A 25,166-nucleotide genomic window follows, 5' to 3' on the forward strand; every position below is an offset into this window, starting at 1 on the left:
ATTGAAGATACCCCGGAAAAAAAGAGAAGTGTGTGTGGTGAGGTGGTAAATAATTCGGACAGTGATGAGGAATTAAACACCGAGGGAGATGTCACTAATGGAGGCAACGATCAACCTTTAAGTAACCTGCCTCTCGAGCAGAGACCTATCCCCTCTGCACCTCCCTATGAGACACATACATCCCCAGGAGAAGCTATAAAAAAGCGATGGAAGGACATAAATGATAAAATGTTAACCGAAGGTCTAAATCCTGTGGCTTTTCCAGTTACAGTCAGGCAGAATGCCCCAAACGTGTGGCAACCTTTCAATTGGGATTTAATAAAAGAAGTACGGAAAACAGTAATGGCTAATGGACTGTCTGCTCTGTTTAGTCAGGCGTTATTGGAGAATATATTTTCTGGTCAAATTTTAACGGGCTTTGACTGTACACAATTGGCTACAATGATTTTAACCCCGACTCGGCGTCTATTATGGAAGGTGAAATGGGCAGAATTATGTGATTTAGCGGCACTGGGAAATTTGGACCGCCCAGAAGGAGATCCGAGGTATATGATCACTTCTGCTCAAATGATGGGGACTGGTGACTTTGCAGATGTTAATAGGCAAGCGAGGCTACCGGTGGAAGTATTACAAGAATCAGCTTCCTTAGCTCTGAAGGCAATGGTAACCTTGCCTGAAGCTGGAAAGTCAGAACAATCATTTACAAGTATAAGGCAGGGTAATACAGAACCTTATCTGTCCTTTATTTATCATCTGCGAGATGCTATTGAAAAACAAATAGTTAATGCTGATGCCAAAGAAGCATTGATAATAAAATTGGCTGTGGAAAATGCAAATGCAGACTGTAAAAAAATACTACAGTCGATGCCAGGAAGAGTGACGCTCGTAGATATGAGAGAGGCCTGTAACAAAGTTGGGTCTTTGGAGCATAAAACTACATTAATGGCCAATGCTTTTGCTGTAGCCATGCGAATGGATACAAAAAATGTTAAGAAATGCTATAAATGTGGACAACCGGGACATTTGCAATTTCAGCGTAAAGAAGGGCGAAACAAAGTGGAAGCTGGGCCTAATATATGCCCTCGTTGTCATAAAGGGAGACATTATGCTAACCAACGTAGATCTCGTTTCACAAATGAAGGTGTAGCTCTGCCACCTCGAGGTACCCCATCGATGGGAAACTACAAGAAGAGTGCGAGGAGCGGTGCGATGACCCCAACAGCTCCGAAAGGATCCCAGATCGGCACCAAGAAGGATGTCTGGCGAAGGAGGCATCCAGGCGCCTCGGGCCCTGACGTGCCCCCCCCCCCGCCAGCAGCTGCAGGAGGCAGGGGGTGATGGGGGCGGTCCGTCGTCCCCCTCCCACGACAAGAACGAGACCCTCAAGGCCAAGGTGGAGAAGCTGAAGGAGGAGCTGGCGGCCAGCAAACGCAGTACGGGCAGGGCTGCGGGGGGCATTATGGTGTGGGGGGGCGTTACGGTGTGTGTGGGGGGCACTGCTGGTTTTTTTGGGGGTGACCCTGACACAGACAACCCCCCCCAACAGCTCTGGAGAAGGCGGAGAACGAGGTGCAGGCCATGCGGCGCCAGGCCGAGGGGCTGACGCGGGAGTACGACCAGCTTCTGGACCAGCACGCGCGCCTGCAGGTAGGGAGGGGGGGGGCACCCCAAACCCCCTACGACCCCACCCCCAACCCCCTTTCAACCCCCCCCCAACCCCCTTTTGTACCCCTTAACACCCGCTCTGCCTGCCCCCCCCCCCCCCCCCCCGGCAGCCCATGATGGCCCCTGGGACAAGAAGGAGGAGTGATGACTCGGCCAAGCCTGGCCACACCCACCGGGCCACGCCTTCCCCCCCCCCATCCCAGTTCAGGGAGTGGGGGCAAAACTTGGACAAGGTGTTTCCAGCCCCCCGGCCCTTACCCTGTGTTTGGGGACCCCCTGCTCTGTGGCAGCACTCCGGGGGGGTGGGGGGCGCAGGGGGGCTCTGAACCCCGTTTCAGGGGGTCCGAGCCCCCCCTTTTGCCCCTTCCAGGGGGGGTTTCCCCAGGTGTGCACAGTGGGGGAATTCCCCCCCCCCCCCCCAAAAACACACCAGCTTCTGCTTCAATAAACATGTGGGATCAGGCCACGCTCGTCTCCACCTCCCACCCTCTCGGGGACCCCCCCCCAGCACCCCAATTTCCCCCTCCCCCAGGTCCCTTTTTACCCCCCCGTTGTCGCCCAGGTACAGAGATCCCCGAGGCTCAGCCATTTTTATTGGCACCGTGCACAGGAACGGGGAGCTGGGGGGGGAGGGGGGCAGCTCGTTTGTCCGTCCGTCCAGGCCCCACGGCCATTGCAGCGTGGGGTTAGTCCGTCCCATCTGTGGGTCCCGTAAGGCTGCAGGGACGGCCGTGGGGGCCGTCTCACCGTGGGGCTGGCCGTCTCGCCGTGGGGCCGGCCGTCTCACCGTGGGGCGGGTTCCTCCACGAGCGGGGCACCCCACGCGCTACAAGGCGGCGTGCAGGGCCCGGGCCTGGCCCCGCAGCGCTTTGAATTCCCTCTGCACAAAATCCGTCAAAGCTTTCCGCATTTCCACCTGGGGGGGAGGGGGGGGGGAACGAGCCGGGCCCCGTCGAGCCGTGGGGCTGGGAAGAAGAGACCCCACAGAGCCGTGGGGCAGAACGGGGTTGTTTTGTGTGTGTCCCCCCCCCCGCCGTGGGGCAGCTCCCCCAGCGCTCACCGTTGACGTACCCTCCGCCCGGAGTCGCTCCAGGAGGGGCCAGACGCTGAACGGTCGCCCCACGACCACCGTAATTCGCTACGGGACAGCGTCAGTAACCCCCCAGCAGCCCCCCCCCACCCCAAAGCCCACCGCCTGCCCCATAGCCAGCCGCACAGCCCCCCCCCCCCCCCCAAAGCCACCCTACCCTGCTCTCAGTTAGCGAGGTTTAGGAATACCTCTGTGGTGCCGCTTTTGGGAGTTTCTCCTTGGAAATCGAGGCAAGAGACGCCTTTCCCAAGGTGCAGAAGAAACCGCGTAGACTTGTGCGTACTTTCTAGGTCATGCAAGTAAAGCCAGATGCCAGCCAGAGACCGGGAGCGTGTTTGCATTTCTCCCCGATAAGTCAAATGCCCTATTTTTCATGGGTTTCTCATAGGAATAGGAATCGTGAGCGGGCACAGAAGGGTTTCTGTGCTGGGATACAGGTCATTGTTTTGTCATCGCAGCTTGCACGGTGCCGTTTTGAGCGTTGACAGCGCACCGATGTTTAGCTACTGCTGAGCGGTGCTTATGCAGAACCAAGGGCTTGTCCGTTTCTCGCTCTGCTGCCCCAGCGAGCTGGCTGGGAGGGGACACAGCAGAGACCACTGCCCCGAGCTGACCGACGAGGTACCACGGTCCGTTCCACGTAGTGTCACGCTCAGCAAGAAATTCAGGACTGGGGGAGTCTTCCCAAGGCAGCCGTCGCACCGAGATGGCTGGGCGTCTGCCTGCTGGTGAGAGGTGGTCGGTGGTTGCTGTCACGTCCGTTGGTTTCCTTTTTTATTCCCTGTGCTTGTTAAACTGTCTTTATCTCGACTCCCTTAGGTGACAGCCTAAGGAAAATGGAGCCTCCTGGGTCTCAGAGTAATTCCAGAGCTAAAGCGGCGACAGACATCGGCTCTGGATCAGATAATACGTGCCGACGCTCATCGCTGACCCAAGAAGACATGCTCCTCCTGTCCTACCCGAGGGTTTCAAATCCAACACGCTTTCTTCCTAAAGCAGGACGCTGCCTTATTTACTTGTAACGCCGTTCCTACGCTCCTTGAGATGCGGCTAGAGGTGGGTTACGCAGATCATCAAGCCGCCGTTTGGGAGCACCAGAGCCTTTTGGGTACTGTTTGTCACCACCGTTTGCGTGAGAAGGGAACTAAAACACAATAGACGGCGAGAAATTTAACCTGCCGTGGAGATAGCTACGGTGAGCAAGTCCGATTTTGTGCTTTACAAAGCATCATTTTTAAAATTCAACCCTGAGTTTCGCAAGTGTAGACCCTTATTTTTATAATGCAAGCCTCAATGTTAGGGCAAAAAGCATCAATTTAAAAGACCAAAGCCTACTTTGGGGGGTGCAAACAGTCATTTTTAAGGTCCAGACCCACATATATGGAGTACAAAAACTAATTTATTAGCTCCAAGGTCCGTTTTTAAGGTTCAGAGACTCATTTTAAGGGCCCAGAGCATCATTTTTAAGCCCCAAAGTCTGATCTGGAAGGACCAAAGCCTCATTTGTAGAGTCTAAATCCGAATTTATACAGTCCAAAGCCTCATTTTTACTTTCCAAACTCTTAGCTTTGCCTTCCAAAGCCTCATTTTAGTTTCCAAAACCTTCATTTTTAGGGTGCAGAGGCTCAGTGTTAGTTTGCATAGTCTCATTTTCAGGGTCCAAAGCCTCTTTTTTAGGATCCAGACAGGCATTTTTAGGGTCCAAGCTGCATCTGGAGTGTCCAAACCCTCATTTGGAGGGTCCAAAGCCCACTTCTAGGGCTCAAAGCCTCATGCTTAGGTCCCAAAGCCTCATTTTTAGGGTCCAAAGCTTTGATTCTAGGGTTGAAGGACTTCAGTTGTAGGCTCCCAACCCTCTTTTTAAGGTACAAACCCCTCACTTAGGGCTCAAAGCCTCATTTCCTTAATGCCCGAGGCATATAATGAGCATCCAAAGACCCATTTGTAGGGTCCAAAGCCCCGTTTTAGGGCCCAAATCCTTGTTTTTAGGCTTTAAAAATGGCCCTTTGGAAATGGTGACTCATATGGGCCCTGGCAACATGAAAGAGGGGTCTCAGCATCCCCGGGCCCCCGCTGCCTGCGGCTGTCTGAACCTCTCCCAGCTCGTTCTGGGAGACGGAGATCGCCGCGGGAAGGGGTTACTGGGAGGAGGTACTGGTCCGGCCGACTTGGGAGGGTCCGTACCAGTTCCTTGTGCTCTTTCTAGTTAGCGCCCAACAAGAAGAGGGTGGAAGACGACCTCCGGCAGAGCCTGCCGTACCTGCGGGACACTCGAGCCACCTTGCCAGCGGTGGCCATCAGGTTCATCGGTGGGCCACAGTCCTTGGCCGCAAGGTCTTGCCGCACGGCACCCGAGGAACCGGAGCTGCGGGATATCTGCGACGGCGAGGAGGGGCTGGTGGGGCAGGGGACGGGGACTGGGCAGGGTGCCGTGGTCTGCAGGGGACTCCTGGGGGTCTCTGCAGGCAGTGGGGGGGGTCACGGCTGCTCCGCTGCCTTCTCTTGCGGCCCTCCCGCCCTTGGCGAAAGACCCTGAACTCTCCGCCAGGACTCCGGCAGCGGAGGAGATCTTCGTCCCGATAAGAGAGATTCCAACGTCAGGATGGAGCCTGCAGTCGCTGTGCTGCTGGCCCCTGGTGAGCCCTGAAGAAGTGAAATCCTCCTCTGGAAAACAGCTGTATTTTAATAAATTTAGGGTTTTTTTAATAAAGCTGGAACAACAAGCCCAGTCCCATGCTGTCCTTCCCATGGAGAACACCCAGAGCGTGCTGAGCAGACAGCGTCATGCCTGGCTTGTGCTGCTGCCTGCAGGACAGCACAGCGGGACCCAGGGTGTCCTTGTGGAAAAGTCCCAGCTGCTCCGCTGGACCACAGAACCCGGAGAGGAGGAGGAGGAGAGAAGCTTTAGCCCAGCCTGCCTCTCCTGAGACATCTCAGGGCACCCGTGCTCTGCCGAGCTGGCAAATTGTCATTTGTCCTGGCATCTAAACCCTCTCGTTTACAGGGGAGGTGTGCTGGTTTGGGCTGGGATAGAGTTAATTTTCTTCACGGTAGCTGGCATGGGGCAATGTTTCGAGCGGGAACAAGGGGTTATACCAGATGTCCCGAGTGGGGACAGCCCAAAACTACGTAAGCCAAGCGGGGCAGGAACAAAACTGCCACCAGCCACCTCGAGCGGGAATCTGGCAAAGCTGTGGCTGATGGAAAGCTGACAAACCCTGGAGGCAGGAGAAAAGGTGGGTCGCAAGCGGTGTTCCCCAGGGCTCAGGATTGGGACTGGTTCCAATAGCTTTATCGATGATTTGGACGAGGGGATCGAGCGCTCCCTCAGCAAGTTTGTGGATGACACCAAGTTGGGAGGATGGGTTGATCTGCTGGAGGGTGGGAAGGCTCTACAGAGGGATCTGGACAGGCTGGATCGATGGGCTGAGGCCAATCGTATGAAGTCCTACAAGGCCAAGTGCCGGGTCCTGCACTTCGGTCACGGCAACCCCTTGGAATGCTACAGCTTTGGGGAAGAGTGGCCGGAAAGCTGCCCGGCAGAAGAAGACCTGGGGGTGCTGGTTGACAGCCGGCTGAATATGAGCCAGCAGTGTGCCCAGGTGGCCACGAAGGCCAATGGCATCCTGGCCTGTCTCAGAAATAGTGTGGCCAGCAGGAGCGGGGAGGTGGTTGTCCCCCTGTACTGGGCACTGGTGAGGTGACACCTCGAGTCCTGGCTTCAGTTTTGGGCCCCTCACTACGGGAAAGACGTTGAGGTGCTGGAGCGTGTCCAGAGAAGGGCAACCGAGGTGGTGAGGGGTCTGGAGAACAAGGAGAAGGGTCTAGAGAACTTCCGAGGAGCGGCTGAGGGAACCGGGGTGGTTTAGTCTGGAGAAGAGGAGGCTGAGGGGAGACCTCATCGCTCTCTACAACGACCTGAAAGGAGGGTGTAGCGAGGTGGGTGCTGGTCTCTCCTCTCAAGTAACTAGGGATAGGAGGAGAGGAAACGGCCTCCAGTTGCGGCAGGGGAGGTTTAGTTTGGATATTAGAAAAAATTTCTTTACTGAAAGGGTTGTCAGGCATTGGACCAGGCTGCCCAGGGAAGTGGTGGAGTCACCATCCCTGGAGGTGTTCAAAAAGCGCGTAGACAAAGCACGACACAGCTGGTTGTACTGGGTCCTCCCGTAGAGAACTCAACTTTTTTACATGTGCTTCCGTGCAACAATATTGTCTCATCTCTTTTCAAATGTCGTCGCCCTGCAGTCGTTGCTGAGGGAATGGCTCCGCCACAAAGGATCCTCTTTCCCCCGGAGAAGATTTACATGGACTGGCAGCAACGATGCAGAGCTGGAGCGGGACTCCACAACTCGGGCAACATGTGTTTCCTCAACTCCGTCCTGCAGTGCCTGACATACACCCCACCTCTGGCCAACTACCTGCTCTCTCGTGAGCACAGCCAGTCGTGTGAGTACTTTTAGGAACAGCTCCTTGTAAATCTGTCGGGCACTTCCCAAGGATTCCAAGAATCTGGAACTTAAGAGAAAAGCAGCCCTTCTTTGCCAATTCCCTGAGTTGGTCATCTTTGAACACTCAAGGCTAGAAGGCACTTGTCGTATCTAGCTGTGTTCGTCTTCAGAAGGGCACCCCTTTCTAGCCCCAGGTCTCGGTCCCTATTCCTGCAGGTTAAACCCTCTTTGCTTATTGCACAGAAATATTCTGTCAGTTTAACATCCCTCTGAAGAAAGTTTTCTCTGCGCTAAAATGTCCTGGGCTCGTTGGGATGCTGTCACCTTGGCAGGAGCGGAGACCGTTCTTAGAACTTCAAAATCCCCACTGGGTTTCCCATTGCTGTGGATGTTTTGCTCACCTAAGGCTCTTGCTTCCCTCCCTTCCTCTTCAGGCCGCCAGCCAGGCTTCTGCATGATGTGTAGAATGGAAAAGCACGTTAACAGCGTCCTGCGCTTCTCAGGCGGTGCCATCTATCCTTCGGCTGTCGTCAGCATTCTCACACGTGAGTCATTTCGGGTGCTTTGACAAGTTTTCTTCTGTTCTTGTAGGAGAAAGCTACTAACTTCTTCTTTTTTAGTAATAGGAAAACATTTCCAGCTTGGCAGGCAGGAAGATGCCCATGAGTTCTTACGTTATGCTATTGATGCCATGCAGAGAGCTTGTCTGGGTGGAATCAGCAAGTAAGCACAAGCAAATTCCCTTTGCAATGTTCCCGAGCCCTTTGGACTCCTTGGTGCAGTGCCATCAAGGAAAAACTACGCCCAGGGCTTTCACACAAAGCAAAACTCCGGGAGGAGATAACTCTCTGCCTTACCATTTATTTCCAGCTTGGACATCCCTTCCGAATCGACTACCATCGTCCACCAAATATTTGGGGGCTTTCTGAGATCCAGAGGTACTTTTCCACAACCATTGCTCTCCCTGGAATTGTCTGTGTCCTTCTGTCGGCCTGTGATGAACAGCCGATGGTGTGACTGGCGTAGTAGGTATGAAGGACGTAAAGCGGCACAGTCAGTCGACTTCCCCATCGCTGAGCATTTTGAATTTCCTTCCAGTCACGTGCTCGAGCTGCAAAGTGGTTTCTGATTCCTACGAGGCCTTTCTGGATATTCCTCTGGATATCAAAGAGAGTTAGTAATTGTGCTTCAAGATGTCGCAAGGCCCCTGTAGCTTTCCAGAATCAACACAGTTGCTTTAAAAACGCATACCGTGAACACAAGAGAGCCTGGTGGTGGGTGGCAAGTGGAGTGGAAGGATCCCTCTGCGTCCTTCTTCTTTTTGCCCTCCCTCAACACCTGTCTGACGGGTGGTATTATTTTCATTATTGATGACCCCGCGCGCCATCGGTAGCTGAACTGAGCAGTGGCACAGAGACGTAGCTCTTGATAGCCCCGGGAATTGAGGGAATTGAGGGAAATGTTCGGCATCGTACCCTCTTTCTGCCTCCTTGTGGGCGCTGCTTGCAGGTTCACCTGGGTCTTCTTGTCAACTCCTGATAAGTGTTTGGGCGAGGGCATTTCCCGGAGATCAGTTCTCTGCTTTCTCACTCCTCCAGGCAGCCTCAACTGTCACTGCAGTGCTGACGGACTTCGTGAAACCCAAGCAGCTAGATGGTGAAAACTGCTTTAAATGCAGCCAGTAAGATGATTATTAACACCATATTAATACTAGATCCTGCGTGAAGGTGCTGCACATACTCTAGCATAAGCCATCTTTTCACATAACATAATATATTAACATAATAATTCACATAGGTTAGATGCACGATAATGAGGCACCGATATTTTAATATGGCTCTGTGCATCTGAACAGCCTTAAAACAGCGTAGGGGGGTGTGAGACATGAAAGGATGTCTGGCCTTCTTGGGGCAAGATAGGGCGTATACGAAGGTTGCATTTCAGCACTTGGCTCTGTGCTTGGTTTCAAGGTGTAACAAGACGGTTGCCGCCTCCAAGAGGTTTACAATCCATCGCGCACCCAAGGTTCTCACCGTGTGTCTGAAACGGTTTGAAGATTTCAGTGGCGGGAAGACCAACAAGGTGCGTATGCAACTGGAGCGCAACGTTCCCTTCCTGGAGCGGGATATTTCCCAAAGCAGTACGCTCTTTCACAAGCCGTTCACGTGCCCGTCTCCCCCGGGGGGGGAGGAGGGGAAGGGGAAGGGGAAGAAGGGGAAGGGGGGACAGAGCGGCAGAGAGAGGTGGGACAGGGCGGTGGGGTGGCCAGAGAGGGGCAGGAGCAGGACAGAGAGAGGGAGAAGGCGTCAGGAGAGCGGAGCGACAGAAGGATGGGACAGGGAGCAGGAGAGAGGGACGGAGGGGAAGGGTGAGAGGAGAAAGGCAGGGAAGAGAGAAAGAAAGGGAGAGGCAGGGACAGAGAGCAAGGGAAGGACGGGAAACAGCCCAGAGAGACTGAGAAAGAGAGGGATGCGGATCAGGACAAGGAGGGGCAGAAGGACAGAACAGCGATGGCCTCCAGGATGGAGACGGCGGAGGAGCGGAAGGGGATGGGGAGCAAGACGGAGGCCCAGAGAGAAGGCTCAGCCAGCTGAGCAGGGGATACAGGCAGGAATGAGGGGCCAGGCTGCAGGAGAGAGAGGAATGAGGAGATACAGACAGGGAGCGAGACAGAGAAAGAAAGAGAAAGAAGAAAATAGTGATGGGTTAAAGACAGAGAGGGAGGAATTAAAAAATGGGGGCAGGGAGCCAGACAGAGCACGATGGGGAGAGACCAGAAATGGCAATTCTGGGCAACTGCCCCTGTTTCTTGAGCACTCCCCAGGAACTGCATCACCGGGAGCCTCGAGGAATGTGCTGCCTGCCAAAGCCCAGTCCTGTGCCCTAATATTGGTGGTGAGCATTGCCTTGCATAGTGGCCAGGACTGAGGGCAAAAAAGGACAGCTGGGGGTAAAAAATTACCCAGCTGGTTTTGGGTTGGCTTTTTTTTGCTTGATGTTTTTGCTTTTAAAAAGAATACTGTTTAAGCTCTAAATACACACTGCAAGGAAAAAGGAACCAGGCGTACCAGTCTGGACACATTTAAAGCCTGAACCCATTCAACAGCTGCACCAACCACCACTGGCTCCTGCTGCACACACTCCACCGCCTGCCTGCAGGTACAGGCAGCCGCCCTGTTTCTTGAACATTCCCCAGGCACGGCAGCACCAGGCAGCTCAAGAAAACATGCTGCCTGCGAAAACTTGAGAACAGCTTAATTCTGGACAATTTTTCTTCTTTCTAGGCTGGGTTAAAGACTCCTCCATGGAGAGATGGCTCAGGACCATGCCAGGGCCAGTGGCACTGCTTTCTGGATCCCATGGCGGCGATGCGCAAAGGAACGGGTTGTCAAATCCCGGGCCTGGGTACGTGTGTGGGTTTTCAGGGTCACCTCTGCCTGATTTTTCCCAGCGAGCCCCAGGCAGTGCCAGCCCCGTGCTGCAGCCCCGGGGCTGAGGCTCAAGGAGCCGGGCATTTCCGCAGGCGCTGCATCCTGCCGGGCCCCACCGCCAGCTGCTGGCTGCCCTGGGCTTCCCCCTGTTCTCTCCAGCTCTGCTTTCTGCCAGCGCCGGGGGCACCCCAGAACAGCCTGCCCGCTCCCCACAGCCCCACTGCCCCACTGAATTCATTATTGATGTACAATGAATGACATAACTGAGAAGAAATGCATATATACATCCCCAGTGGATTCAGGAATCTACATTTAAGCATAATGATAGTTTTCCTAGGATGTAGGTGTGAGAAATTGTCTCGAATATACTGTATAGCTATTAAACAATTTTTTTTTCCAAGATCTGGCACTAGTGACTGTTTTTGGTCTGGTGGCAGGGTCTCTAAATACTACTGTACTTGTATATTACTGCACTGACCAATTGCTGAATGAACTGACTTCTTTGGAAGCGGTTCTTAATTCAGAAAAAAAAAGATACCTCAAAATGAAGAGGATATGAATCTTATAAATTTAAAAGTATGAGCTAACCTTGTTCTGGCAGATGATCTTTGAATGCCTATTGATAGGTTTGCTGCTTTAGAAATCAGCAGCCTACTCAATAGGTTGTCCACTGCTGACATGACAGTGTGGAGTTGCTTGTTAAATCTTGTTTTTGTGGAAGCTTTCGATGCATGCTTGATTTGTTTTATTGCTATACATAACTCTCCTTAAACAGCTATTTGTGTGGCTTGACCTCTGATTTGAGGTAGAGGCAAAGAACAACTAGAAAAAACTCAATTTTGATACTTGTAAAGAATCAACTTGCAGAACTGTTACCTACTATTGAATATTTTAAGTACAGATTTCAAGGTTTGGGTAGTAAGACTTTTTGCGACGCTTGAGATTGCTGTGTGGTAATGGTAGTCTTGTCTAAATGTTCTTTCAAGAATGGCCACTAATACACTTAATGTGTTGACTGGAAGCTGTACTCAAATATGAGGGTAATTTTAGTATAGCAATTATTCTGGGCCTGTGTATTCTGTTCTTCTAGTTAACTGGCCAGGATTCAGCATTCAAAGATGGTGGCAATCCAGAAGACGTCAGCAGCAGATCTACAGACAATGTAATTTTGAAGGGGTTTTACTCAGTGGACTAACTGGAAAGCTGAATGGTCTGTTCCAGTGCCTAGACTACCTCACACAAATACTCTGAGCGTTTGTTGATGTAAACAAAAATATGCTTTTTAGTTTAACTTATTTCAGTCTTCATTTCCCAAATATATTCTTGTAAGAGTTATCCTTATTAGTCTTTTTAAAAGTCTTAACTATCACTAGCTGAAACAGCTTTTGAAAAAGCCACAAAACCCAACCTGTCCTGTGACTTGGATTCAGAATGTATGTAAACAGGTTAACTAGTCACTGCAAGCACGCTGTCGTTCAAAGTGTATATGAACGTGCTTGTATTCATTTGTGCTTTCCTAGTGCATGTGCATATATTGTTCTTATCTTAAATTATTTTCCTGTAGGGCACATACACTCCTGTGCATCTACCACAATGGTGCTCAGCTTCCTCAGCTAGCAGCTTTCCACTGCCTAACACAGCCATGCACTACACAAGTATTGCCTCCCATGGAGGCCCGTAAGTAATTTAAATATTGAAGAAGATGCAGCAGAGGATGCTATCAAGGTATGGAGATGATAGACATGTCCCTTGCCATTGTATCTGATTTTTGTCTTAAGACTGCTCCAGCATGAGACTTGAGGGTTTTTTTGTTGTCACTGGGTAGTAAAGCTAAACTCAGAACACACAGGCTGAAGATGTACTTAAATGTTGCAATAGCCAAGGCTGTTGTGACACTGCTACCCACCTGCAAGGTACAGTCCTGAAAGCAGTCGGCATGCAGAGAGTGGTTTCAGATAAATCCTGAAAGCTGTTCTACATGATTACATGAAAACTTGCAGTAGTCTGAAGGTCCGGTTCTGTAAACTGGTAACACTGCTTACCCAGTTAAGTGCATTAGGGTTTTTTGAAGGGTGGGGAGAAATTCTGATCCCATGAAGCAAATGTTATGCTATCCCTCTATTGTAATTTCTTTATAATTTGGTGGTTTTGTAAATGAAGTTGTATGTTCTTCCAGAGTATTTTTGTATGTACTGTAAAATACTGTCTTCCAAAGAGAAATTTAAAATCTTCAGTCTCTTTTTTTTTTTTTTTTAATGCATATGGGATCTGCTTAAAAACCCCAAACAACTAAAGCAAATGTAAGGTGGGGGGGGGGGGGGGGCAGTGCCACAAAAAATATGTTCTACAAAATGATAATGTCATGGTAGAGTAAATTTGAGGAGACTAGGAACACTGCTTTCCTGCTTCTAGTATTTCCAGGTTGTGAATTAACACCCTCTGAATAGTGCAGCTAGCAAACTGCATTGACAGCAGAAGTCCCAGTTTGCTGTACGGACAACAGATACCCCTGAATTCTTTTAAAATTAGTTGCTTGGCTTAAACAGCAATTCTGAGCTCTGATCATCTTAAGCATCCACCTAAAACCCTAGTGACAAGACCCAAGAGGCATGTAGCTATCTTGTGAGGTCTTCATTCTCTAGCATTCCCCCTACTGCTAGTATTCCAAACTTGTGGAGAAAGCATGACTATGACCATATACTTATTTTTCCTTATTACCTCTGGTTTCCAGCTTGCTTCAAGTGCAATTTATCTCTTAGAAAATTTGCCTTAGTGGGTTTGCGAGGTCTTCTTCTTCCCTCCAAAAACCCCAAAACTTCAGAGTGCAAGGCTTAGGTTTACTCACAGGTTAAAATTAAGAAACAGAACCCATGTTACTTAAGTGGCTTTTAGCAGAGCTACACCTTGAGTTTGTAAAATGGTTACCGTGGTTTTGTGACCTGTGTTAAAACCATGGTATTTAAATACTGTCAAGTCTGTGTACTAGTTACAGTAGGTATACAACTTCAGCACCTGTGTAAATAAAAATCCATCAGGAGTTTGAAGGAATGAAAGCTGAAGTAGGTGATAAGATAAACAGCAAAGCAAATGTGAAAAGTAAGTGTTTTGTAATAGTCTACAACCCTGTGATATTACCATGCTTTTAAACAAATTCTTCCACTTGAGCATCCCAAGGCTGTTAAAGGCTGTCTTGCCCTTAACCTCTAGGTCAGCACATGCATTGATGCAACTAGTCTCAAACTAACCTAGCTAACTGATATCAAAGTATATGCCTTTACATGGATTTACTTTATTTTTTTTTTTACTTTGCTTTGCAGAAATATATTCTGATTGCTCTTACGTTTTTTTTTTTTGTTCCTCTCACTCTTAGGGTGTTAAGAAGTTTAGGAAGAAGTTAGGTTACTAGTTTCCTGGACTTGATCCAGCATAGCTGAGGTTACATGCTTTACCTTAATATACCCTGACTCAACGCTTGGCCCAGTGTAGAGTGACGTCACTGTTCTGGAGTTTCCCTGGCTATTCCAGAAGTTCAATACTGCCCCAGGACTATGCAGATTAGATTACAGCTGTTTTAAACAAAGTTCAAACTGCAACAATTCAACTGACATGTTTTCCTTTGTTTATGGAGCAAGTGCTCTGTCAAAGTGATTGAAAGAAAAGTTACTCATGCATAAAGACTCGGTGAGGGAGGCTCTTTGATACCAGACTTCCTGCAAACTTTGCTGTTTCTGTCTGCTTTCTTAGCTGGTTGCGGTGTGTGCGGCTTGGAGGTCCAGGTGGAAGGGGTGAGGGATGCACGATCAATCTCCTTAAAGAGGAGCAGCTCTGTGTTGAAACTGCATATGGTTAGTAACTTTGAGCATGACATTCCATTGCAGGAATTAACATCTCCTGTGGTTTTACTTGTCAGGTCTAAGCAAAGAAGTGGTTCATGTGACATCACCTCCACTTCTGCTGTTGCAATGGATGTCCCTGTAGAAACTAGAGAGAGAAAGTAATAGAATACTTTTTGCCTTAATGAGTCAAAAGCCAAGGACAAAAAAAAAGTATCTTGAAACTGTTAATCTTGACTTTGACTTCAGGAGGGAGGAGGCTTATTAATACTACCTTTACGTAACACTAAGCCTCCACTGGAGTGCCCAAAGCCCTATATTGGGAGCAAAGCTTCATTTCTGGGCTCCATTGAAGAACCAATAGGTTGCCTTCTTGTTTAGGGTCCAAAGCGTCATGTGTAGCTTCTAGCCCCTCCTTTTTAGTGCCCAAAGCCTCATGTTTAGGGCAGAAATACTCCTTTTTAGGGTCCAAACCTGTCTTTTATTACCCATAGGCTTTTTTAGGGCCCACAGTTTCATTTTTTGGATCTAAACCCTTATTTTAAGAAGCAGAAAGCCTCTTTCTAGAGAGCAGCCTCCTTTTAATGGCCCAAAGGCTCAGGTTTAGAGGCCAAAGATGCATTTTTAGTGTCCAAAACCTCATTTTTATGTTCCAAGTCCCCCTTTTAAGTTCCAAAGACTCACTAGCTGACATAGTATCAGCAAGGCTATGTCTAATAGTCTTTGTACCACTCACGGTCTCGGTATGGGTGTGACTGTAACAGTGTCGCGGTCTTTTTACTGCTATCAGTGTCTGTAATGGTATCTATATGGGTACCTCCATGTCTAATTGTACCGGTACCTGCGTCTGCACTGGTATCTGTGTGTGTGTGTCTTCAATTGCGTTTGGATCAGTACCTGTATGTTTAATGGCACCTCTATCTGTAATGGTATTACGAGCTGTAGCTGTAGTTGTAGGTGTAATGGAGTGTGTGCTTGTGTGTGTGACCATACTTGTATCTGCAATGCTGAAAGTTACGGTGTCTGACTGTATCTATAATTGTACATATTTTACGGCTGTATCTGCAATTGAAAGCGTGTGCGTCTTTAGCAATAATGGTGCCTGTGTGCTGGTTTTAGCTGAGACAGAGTTAATTTTCATCATGGAAGCCTGTATGGTGCTATGTTTTGGATGTGTTCTTACAACAGTGCTGATAACACAGGGATGTTTTACGTATTGCTGAGCAGTTCTTACCTAGTTAGCATCGAGGCCTTTTCTGCTTCTCATAGTGCCCTGCCAGTGAGCAGGCATGGGGTGCAGAAGAAGTTGGGAGGGGACACAGGTGGGACCACTGACTCCAGCTGACCAAAGGGATATTCCAGACCATATAATGTTGTGCTCAGAAATCAAATCAGGGGGTGGGTGGGCAGGGGATAACTGCAGGGGGCTGCTGTTTCTCAGGTACCGGCTGAGTATCCATTGGTGGTGAGCAATTGGGATTTTTTTCCATCACGTACTTTTCTTGGTTTGGGTTTGGGTTTTTTTTGGTGTGTGTGTGTGTGTTCTCCCCTACTCTTCTTATTAAATTGTCTTTATCTCAACTCAAATGTTTTTGCACTTTTACCCTTGCAATTGTCTCCCTATTCCGTTGCGGGTTGGGAAGTGATCGAGCAGCTGTGTGATGCTTAGCTGCCTACTGGGGTTAAATTCAACGTGGGGCTGAAAGGGTTTGACCCGAGCGTACTAGAGGGAACCTATAATTATTACATGTCTTGAAGAGTTGCTGGTCACGATGTTGACTTCTCTGTTCTCGACATTGCTTTATCTGATCTGTGCCATGCTCCCTTTTTTGCTGTGCTGTGTAGCACTTGGTGGTGTTTTGCCTGGAAGAATGATGATAAAAGCAGTGGCCTTGATCCTAATTTGGTATTTGGGCCCTGCATTTATGCCTTGCCTGTATTTTGGGAACCATCTTGCGGAGACACTTCACAATTACATTTTTTCCCTTTTCTCTTCCAAGAGCCAATCAGTGGAGGAAAGAGAAGGGCACCTTCCCCTTTTTCTCCTGTGGGGTAGGTATTTTCTCTCTTCTTACAATAACTCTTCAGTATCGTGAGCATCCTTGGGTAAGCAAAATACTCCTATTGGTACTTCTCAGGAATATTCTGGTTTTTCAAAGGTTAAGCAGCTCTTTAGAGAGATCAGCACAGGGATATCATCCAAGGCAGTGCAGTATTAGGTGGCAAGGCACATGAAAGAATCTGGGCAGGTACCCGGAATGGTTGTCACCTCTGGCGGTCTGGGACTTCACCCCCAAACAAGTGTGGGATCCTAATGAAGTGACATAATGTTTGAAAAGAGCATGCCCTGGCCCTGGCTATGCCAAAGAGACACAAGTTGTGGCACTGTTCTGGGGCCTGGCCTGTGCCTACTGAGCACTATTCATGACTATTCAGCACCCTCAAGGAGAAGAGAGGGTCTCTGGATCTGAAGACACACAAACAGACATTGTGGCTAAACCGGAGACCCAGCCCCCAACTATATCAGGTGCCCCTACAGCTGGCTCCAGCTGAGTGTGAAGGAAAGGTATCCCTTCAAAGACCAGGCAAGTTACCAAGTCAAGTGGACCACTGCTGAGGGACATATCCAGTATCTGAGGGAATTAGCTGGGAAGACAAATGCCATAGCCTTGAACATACCCACCCCACCGCCTTACTCCTCCTTGCCCCAGCTTTGGTTGCTAAGCATGACATCATAATGTATGCAATATCCCTTTGGTCTGCTGGGGCCACCTGTCCCAGCTATGTCCCCTCGCAGCTTCTTGCCCACCCCCAGCCTACTCGCTGGTGGGCAAGAGTGAGGAACAGAGAAGCCCTTGATGCTGTGCAAGCACTGTTCAGCAATAGCTGAATCATCAGTGGTTTATCAGGACTGGTTTGGTCATAAAACCAAACCACAGCACCCTATGGGCTGCCATGAAGAAAACTAACTGCATCCCAGCCAAAACCAGTGCAGTGAAGCATGTGCTGCTCCTATGATGAGAGCGAGACAACGCAGAGAGTGTTGGGTAACACGGGAGGGGCTGCTGTACCCCACGGGCCTTCAATCCCATCTCTTGAAAACATCCCAACTGCAGCCAACCCCAAAACCCCGCCTGACCAGAGAGGGTCCCAGTAGCAGAGCCCTGTTGGTGCAGGGGGCAGACAGAATATTTGGAAAAGGACTGGTGAGAAAGGGGGTGACTGTTTCTCAGGACAAGGGGGAAAATCTCTCGCCTCCCTGCCCAGCTGTGCCATCTCCCTGCTGGTGTCACAATGGACCTTCAAATGACATGGGCTGATGTCACAGGGGGGTGCAGTGCGTCAGAGGGAGGTGTCCCCAGCGCCACGGCAGTGCCGGCACTTCCCAGCAAGGCCTGGATGCTGCCGGGCACTGCTCAGGGACTCCCCACCGCTGCCCTTCGGAGCTGCTCCGCGGCTGAGAACGGGGTCAGGAGGCAGCAGGGATGCATTGGGGGACCCTCGCTGACAGACAGGAGAACGTCAGAGAGGAGTTGGGGTGAGGAGCCGGGAAGAGTGTCCCTTCTCCTGAGCTGATGGCAAGCAGCAAGTGCAATGGAGGGCTGCTGCACCATGGCCATCAGCTTGGAGCTGAGCTGCTTGTTGCCCACACTCCTGCAGCTCTCTACCAAGGGTGGGGGTTTGGGAGCTCCTTCCCCAGGGGTTGCAGTGGGGCTGTCAGCTGTCAAAAGCTGGGCTGTGGGGAGGCTGGACAGGGCTGGGGGCTGTCACGAGAGCCCTGCCTGAGGATTCCACCGGGCTTGGGGGACAATGTGGCTGCCAGGACTGCCAGGCCCTGGTACTGGGGCTGCCCTGAGTATCAAGGCTCCTGTGGGCAGGGCTCAGTCCCCTCAAAAGTGGGACCATTCAGAGCCAGCTTCCTCTGGGAGCTCCACAGCCATGGCAGTGTTTTTCTGGGCTCTTTGTGTATGCCAGCATCTGTCATCCCTGGGGCAAGGAGCTTGCCAAGAGTCTGTGAGATGTCCAGCCCGGAGCCTGAGACCTCTTTCCCTCGCTTTCCAGAGACCGTGGATGTCTAGGGAGCTGTGTCTGATTACATGCTGGGACAGCTGAAGCTGGACGAGGTGGGCTGGCATCCTGGTCGCCCTCACCCTGTGGGGCTTCAGTCTTCCTGAGAGCCTGGGCCCTGAGGAGCGATCCTTCCCTGAGCATCACAGCAGCACACCGAGACCACCTCATGTGCCCAGAGCAGCTTCTTGGCAAACCGGGAGAGAAACCAAGTCGAGATCCAGTCTGAGAAGGTATTCAGCACCCCACAGGGCTTCACTCTTCCCTGTGGTCAGTGGAGAGACCAAGTAGAGAGACAGGGGATGATGCTGGGTCTGTGCCAAAGATAATCCACGGGAATAAGTCTTAGGGGTATTCCACATGTGGAAATGCCTGGGATCTTCTCTAGCGAAGAGATGTTAGCAAATATTTTAGGGAGGTGAAAGAAAAAAATGGAGAACATGTTTGGTTTTTTTTCTAAAGCTTTCACTTTTTCTATCTCTAATGTACTCACTCATCAGCCTTTTTGTCTTTTCCCTGGGCAGGGTGTCCTGGTTGCAGGACTCAGGAACTTCAGGATCTTTGCTGTGGCCCAAGAGCAATTCCACAGCAAATGAGTCATATTTGTGGTTCACAGACCCATCTTCCAGCTGGCCATTGATGAATGATGGCTGCGGGAGCTTGCGTTCCCCACAGTGATTATCCCTGGTGAGAAGGAAGCAGCCGCCCTCCGCTTTCCCCCTCCAGGTCTTGGGGATCGTGGCTTGCATGCTTCCTGTTCCTTGGAAAAGGCTGGGAGAAGTAGACAATTTCCACCAAAGGTCAGGGGACAGCTTGAGCTCCTGCAAAACAACTGACTCCCCAAAAGCTGTTTCTGTAAACGACCTTTTCTCTAGAACTTTGTTATGAATCTTGCCTGGAAATTTTGTCTGCTGTGGCAGTGACGACATTCCTCCTCTTTGCAGCTGATGTCAAGTTTGAGCTGCTGAACTACAAGCAGCTATCATGAGCCACCTCCTTCCCATGTCACATTGTGAAGAACTGTGTGCAAGAGTGTCACCTGAGACTAAGGGGATAGACAGGTTCTTTTAGGAATTCTCGCCAGAATGATTATGGCACTAAATCATAGTTATAATTAAGCTTTCTTTTCTTAACAGGATACTATGATTAGTATAGCGCCAAATTTATGATTAGAATAGCACAGGATTTCTACAAGCAGAATCAATGTAGAACAAGTTATAAGTAGCATAATACAGAATTTATAATACAGCTGAACTTATAATTTCTAATCACCTGGATCCTAATGTAACTTAACTTATGTTTCCTAATTACCTGGACCCTCTGCAGATCAGGTCAAATCTGAGTAGATGGTTTGCTATCTCAGTACAAGAATCCTAATCTGGACTTGAAACCCATATAAAAGAATATGAGTCACTGCCTCAGTCCTCAGCAGAAGCAGACAACGGTGGAGGCGTCCCTGGCCACAGGGGTATCACAGATCTCACTGTCCTGCAGCAGTTCCAGTCCAAGTTGCCCCCTTAGGACTTGTAAATGCTTGATTTACAGACAGTGCTCTGTCTATAAAAAAACAGGAGGGAACAGGAGGCCACAGGAGGAAAAGGAGAAGGAGGCCAGAAGGGGCAAGAAAAACAGAAAAAGGAGACAACAGGATGAAACGAGAGGCAGGAGGAGGCAACAGGAGGAGGAGGAAGAGGCAATAAGTCAATAGGAGAAAGAAAAAGAGGAGTCAACAGAAGGACAAAGCAGCACACAGGAGATAAGGGAAAAGGAACCAACAAGAGGCAACAGGAGGAGAAAGAGAAGGCAGCAAGAGGAGGAAACAAGAGACAACGGGAGGAAAAAGGTGGCAACGGAAGGAAGAGGTAACATAAGGAGGAAAAGGAGGAGGAGGAAGTGGAAGAATGAGGAGACCAGAGGCAACATGAGTAGGATTGAACAAAAACAGGAGGCAAGAGCAGGCAAATGGAGAAATAGATGAGGAGGAGCAGGAGAAAGCTGGTGGAGGAAACAGAAGGAGGAGACAATAAGAGGCAACAGGAAAAGAGGGACACAGGAGGAAACAAGAGGACAAGGAAAAAGGACATGACAATGAAGCAAACAGAGGAGGAGGAGGAGAAGGGGACAGGAATCAACAGGAGGAGAAGGAAGCAAAAGGAGGTACATGCAGGAGGAGTAAAAAGGAGGTAAGAGAAAGCAACAGGAGGATGTTGATGATGAGCAGGTGAAGTAGGAGACAAGAGGAGACAATATAGGGCAGAGGAGAAGGAGACAAGAGGAGGCAGGAGTACAAAACTGGAGGAGGTGGAGCAGTAGGCATCAGGGGCAGTAAATGGCAACAGGATGCACAGAGGAGGATGCAACGTGATGCAACAGTAAGAGGAGAAGTGAAAAGGAGGAGGAGGCAACAGGAAAAAACAAGTGGCAAAAGGAGGCAAGAGGAGAAAAGTGGAAGAGGGGAAGGAGGAGGAGGAGGAGGAAGCAAGAGGAGACAAGAGGAGGAGGAGGAAGTGGAGGCAAGAGGAGGCAGCAGAAGGCAACAGTTGAGGAGAGGAGGCCTACGAGATGGAGCAAAGGAGAGAGGCAACAGGAGGCAAGAAGGGCTTAGGAGGAAGAGGTACCAGGAGACAAAGGTCGGCAAGAGGAGGAGGAGTAGGCAACAGGAAGAGGAGGAGTAGGCAACAGGAAGAGGAGGAGGAAGCAACAGGAGGCAACGGTGGGGGCGGAATTCTGGAGGCAGGAGGAGGACACAGCTGGACACAGGAGGTAAAGGAGGAGGCGGCAAAAGGAGGGAGCAGGACAAGAAGGAGGAGGAGGCAACAGAAAAAGGAGGAGACCACAGGATGCCAGATGAGGTAACAGGAGGCAAGGAGAAGGAGGCAATAGGAGGCCACAGGAGAAGGAAAAAAGAGGAGGACAGAGTAGGACACCAGAGACAAAAGAAGGAGGCGGCAACAGGAGTCAACAAAAAGAGAAAAAGGAGGAGATAATAGGATGAAACAGGAGGCAACTGGAGGCAATACCAACAGAGAGGAGTTGGCAACAGGATGCTGTAGGAGGCAACAGGAGGAGGAACTCAGTGATGGAGCTTCTGTTGGACATCTGCTGCCTCTGGGTGTGGAGCACTGAAAAAGGAGGAAAGGACGGCAAGAAGTAAGGGCATTATTCTCTGACAAAAATCAAAGCCATTTCTCATACTACATACTCACCACACATTTTCCATTTCAAAGAGATGTATGTCCAGCTCCATAGCTGGAGCTCTCGTTGATGCTAGCTGAATGTGCCATGAGGAGCAGGACCTCTGCCCACTGACTGCAGAGGAGTCATCCCTGCTCAGCAGCAGTGGGTTTCTGGGAATGATGTGGGTCAGAGGGTCAGTCCTGGTATTTGAGTTGGTCAGATGAAAATACTCTAATGTAAAAGTGCTTGTCAGCATCTGCACTTCCATTGTTAAGAAACCACAATCAAAACAGTGTTTGAGACAGAGGGTTTTTTTGTAGAGCTCTCCCCATCTAACCTGGAGATAGCAACCTCAACATGGTTTTGCAATAGCAACCTCAGCGTTTTGCAAGAACAACCTCAACATGTTTTGCAAGAGCAACCTCAACATTTTGCAATAGCAACCTCAATGTGTTTTGCAAGAGCAACCCCAACATTGTTTTGCAATAGCAACAAGAAAGTTTTGCAACAGCACCTCAAAATTGTTTTGCAAGAGAAACCTCAAAGTGTTTTGCGATAGCAACCTCAGCATGTTTTGCAACAGCAACCTCAACGTGTTTTGCCATAGAAACCTCAATGTGTTTTGGAATAGCAACCTGAACATTATTTGCAATAGCAACCTCAACATTTTTTGCAATAGAAACCTTAAAGTTTTGCAACAGCAACCTCAATGTTTTGCAGTAGCAAATACAATGTTTTGCAATAGAAACCTCAACATATTTTGCAATAGCAAACTCAACGTTTTGCAATAGCAACCTCAACATTGTTTTGCAATAAAAACCTCAACATTGTTTTGCAATAGATACCACAACGTTTTGCAATAGCAACCTCAAAGATTTTTGCAATAGCAACCTCAGTGTTTTGTAATAGCAACCTCAACATTTTGCAGGAGCGACCTCAATGGTTTGGAATAGCAACCTCAACATTGTTTTGCAATGGACACCTCAACGTTCTGCAACAGCAACCTCGATGTGTTTTGCAATAGCAATCTGAAGATGTTTTGCAATAGAACCGCAAAGTTTTGCAATAGAAACCTCAACATATTTTGGAATAGCAACCTGAAGATTATGTGCAATACCAACCTCTACATGTTTTGCAAGAGCAACCTCAATGTTTTGCAGCAGCTACCACAATATTTTGCAGCAGCAAACTTAAAGTGTTTTTCAAGAGCAAACTCAACGTTTTGCAACAGCACCTCAAAGGGTTTTGAAATAGAAACCTCAAAGATATACAATAGCAACGTCAAACATTTGCAATAGAAACCTCAAAGATTCTTGCACTAGCAACCAAAATATGTGTTGCAATAGCCACATCAATCTCAATGTTTTCAAACACAGGTGAAGTGCAGCAACAGCTTTCAGGGCTGGCACCTTCCTTGTGGGTGAAGGAGCAGGATGTTTGACATTTCAAAAAGAGACTCTGCCGAGTAGGAGCGCCATGAGATGTTACGTCTCTGGGAAAGCACAGATCCCCAGTGCTGTTGTGCCTGCAGATATAGCGCCAAGGGACCGTGAAGAGCAGCAACAGCTTTCAGGGCTGGGCCCTTCCTTGTGGGAGAAGGAGCCGGACGTTTGCCTTTTCGGAAAGAGGCTCTGCCGAGGACAAGCACCATGAGATGTTCCGTCTCTGGGAAAGCACAGACCCCAGTGCTGTTGTGCCTGCAGATAGGGCGCCAAGGGACTGTGAACAGCAGCAACAGCTTTGAGGGCTGGGCCATTCCCCGTGGGAGAAGGAGCCGGACGTTTGCCTTTTCGGAAAGAGGCTCTGCTGCGGCCAAGCGCCATGAGATGTTGCGTCAATGGATAAGCACAGATCCCCAGTGCTGTTGTGCATGTAGATAGGACGTCAAGGGACCATGAAGAGCAGCAAGAGCTTTGAGGGCTGGGCCATTCCCTGTGGGAGAAGGAGCCGGACGTTTGCCTTTTCGGAAAAAGGATCTGACGAGGACAAGCACCTTGAGATATTCCATCTCTGCGAAAGCAGACCCCAGTGCTGTTGTGCCTGCAGATAGGGTGCCAAGGGACCATGAAGAGCAGCAACAGGTTTGAGGGCTTGGCCCTTCCTTGTGGGAGAAGGAGTCGGACGTTTGCCTTTTCGGAAAGAGGCTCAGACGCGGCCGAGCACCATGAGATGTTCCGTCTCTGGGAAGGCACAGATCCCCAGTGCTGTTATTCCTGTGGATGGGGCGCCAGGGGACCATGAAAAGCAGCAAGAGTTTTCAGGGCTGGGCCCTTCCTTGTGGGAGAAGGAGCCGGACGTTTGCCTTTTTGGAAAGATGATCTGCCGAGACCGAGCGCCATGAGATGTTCCGTCTCTGGGAAAGCACAGATCCCCAGTGCTGTTGTGCCTGTAGATAGGGTGCCAAGGGACCGTGAAGAGCAGCAACAGCTTTGAAGGATGGGCCCTTCCTTGTGGGAGAAGGAGCCAGACATTTGCCTTTTCGGAAAGAGGCTCTGCCGCAGCCAAGTGCCATGAGATGTTGCGTCTCTGGTTAAGAACAGATCCCCAGTGCTGTTTTGCCTGCAGATATGGCGCCAAGGGACCGTGAAGTGCAGCAACAGCTTTGAGGGCTGGGCCCTTCCTTGTGGGAGAAGGAGCCGGACGTTTGCCTTTTTGGAAAGAGGCTCAGACGCGGCCGAGCACCATGAGATGTTCCGTCTCTGGGAAAGCTCAGATCCCCAGTGCTGTTGTGCCTGTGGATGGGGCGCCAGGGGACCGTGAAAAGCAGCAAGAGTTTTCAGGGCTGGGCCCTTCTTTGTGGGAGAAGGAGCCGGACGTTCGCCTTTTCGGAAAGAGTCTCAGACGCGGCCGAGCACCATGAGATGTTCCGTCTCTGGGAAAGCACATATCCCCAGTGCTGTTGTGCCTGTGGATGTGGCGCCAGGGGACCGTGAAAAGCAGCAACAGTTTTCAGGGCTGGGCCCTTCCTTGTGGAGAAGGAGCCGGACGTTTGCATTTTCGGAAAGAGGCTCTGCCGAGGACGAGCGCCATGAGATGTTCCGCCTCTGGGAAAGCAAAGATCCCCAGTGCTGTTGTGCCTGCTGATAAGGCACCAAGGGACCGTGAAGAGCAGAAACAGCTCTGAAGGCTGGGCCCTTCCTTGTGGGAGAAAGAGATGGAAGTTTGCATTTCGGAAAGAGGCTCAGACGTGGCCGAGCGCCATGAGATGTTCCGTCTCTGGGAAAGCACAGATCCCCAGTGCTGTTGTCGCTGTAGACAGGGCAGAAAGGGACCATGAAGAGCAGCAACAGCTTTGAGGGCTAGGCCATCCCCTGTGAGAGAAGGAGCCGGACGTTTGCCTTTTCGGAAAGAGGCTCTGCCGAGGACAAGCACCTTGAGATATTCCGTGTCTGGGAAAGCACAGACCCCAGTGCTGTTGTGCCTGCAGGTAGGGTGCCAAGGGACCGTGAAGAGC

The 25,166-nt window shown here is 50.1% G+C and overlaps 1 non-coding gene across 1 annotated transcript; it reads right to left on the reverse strand.

Moving 5' to 3' along the window:
* Window positions 1-3,602: 3,602 nt before the first annotated feature.
* Window positions 3,603-3,687, reverse strand: LOC128138453 (small nucleolar RNA SNORD45). The gene has a single exon (XR_008234018.1). It is a non-coding gene; the product is annotated as a small nucleolar RNA SNORD45 (small nucleolar RNA).
* Window positions 3,688-25,166: the final 21,479 nt, after the last annotated feature.

The sequence above is a fragment of the Harpia harpyja genome, unplaced genomic scaffold (genome assembly GCF_026419915.1).
Source record: "Harpia harpyja isolate bHarHar1 unplaced genomic scaffold, bHarHar1 primary haplotype scaffold_46, whole genome shotgun sequence".
Taxonomy (NCBI): Eukaryota; Metazoa; Chordata; class Aves; order Accipitriformes; family Accipitridae; genus Harpia; species Harpia harpyja.